Here is a 1,342-nt window from a genome sequence, read left to right as displayed (position 1 = left end):
GTTGGGGCAGTCTTCCCAGAGAGACTCAAAGATGAATTGTCGGTGGCCTCACCAATGAGACTCCCACAAGACCCTTAGTCATGTTACAGAGGATTCAAATATCTTGAAATAATGTGCTGCTGCCAAGTGAGAGCCCAGTCTCCTCCCTACGCAGAGCCTCCCCGACTTCTGTCCCTGGTAAACAAACTCCTCTCTCCTATACTGCTTTCATGGACCACATAGATTAAGCTTCCCCAAGCAAACAGAGAATCTCTTTATTATATGTGGACAGGAGGAGGGAGATTAAGAAAGCTCAGCTTTCAGAAATGTAATAAAACCTGTCGCTTGCTATCTGGTTCTAAAGGATGGTCATTAGCCACTGTAGTTGCTGACCTTCAGCACACCCCTTGAAAAGATTTCAGGGTGGAGATCAAGAATGAGGCACTCATGCTCTGGGAAAGTTGGCAGAACAGGTCTTCAAAGAGTTAGACATTTTCAGGGAAAATGTTTACGAACTCCAATTCCTGTGTCTTTCCATACTCCTAAAATCACTAAAATCATTCACCGAGGTATCTGTTCATCATGCCTAACAGTGATCTACCAAGACGCATGCTTGGTTGCAAGCGCCCCTGCTCCAAAATCACATACATGCTGGTCTCCCCCTTTACCTTTTCATTTTTTAAAACTTTTTTTTTTTTTTTTGAAGTATAATTGATTGGACTGCAAGGAGATCCAGCCAGTCCATCCTAAAGGAGGTCAGTCCTGAATATTCACTGGAGGTACTGATGCTGAAGCTGAAACTCCAATACTTTGGCCACCTGATGCAAAGAACTGACTCATTTGAAAAGACCCTGATGCTGGGAAAGATTGAAGGCGGGAGGAGAAGCGGACGACAGAGGATGAGATGGTTGGATGCATCACCGACTCAATGGACATGAGTTTGGGTAAGCTTGGGAGTTGGTGACGGACAGGGAGGCCTGGCGTGCTGCAGTCCACAGGGTTGCAAAGAGTCAGACATGACTGAGTGACTGAACTGAACTGAACTGAACTGATTATGTTAGTTTCAGTTGTACAACGAAATGATTCAATTAGACATACACATGTATCTATTCCTTATCAAATTCTTTTCCCAGTTAGAGTGTTACCTAACATTAAGCAGAGTTCCCTATGTTGTACAGTAGGGCCTTGTTCAGAGAAGGCAATGGCACCCCACTCCAGTACTCTTGCCTGGAAAATCCCATGGATGGAGGGGCCTGGTAGGCTGCAGTCCATGGGGTCACTAGGAGTCGGACACAACTGAGTGACTTCACTTTCACTTTTCACTTTCATGCGTTGGAGAAGGAAATGGCAACCCACTCCAGTG

This window comes from Bison bison, unplaced genomic scaffold, assembly GCF_000754665.1.
Source record: "Bison bison bison isolate TAMUID 2011002044 unplaced genomic scaffold, Bison_UMD1.0 scf7180017863055, whole genome shotgun sequence".
Taxonomy (NCBI): domain Eukaryota; kingdom Metazoa; phylum Chordata; class Mammalia; order Artiodactyla; family Bovidae; genus Bison; species Bison bison.
The sequence above is the reverse complement of the archived record's forward strand: the minus strand, read 5'-3'. Positions refer to the sequence as shown.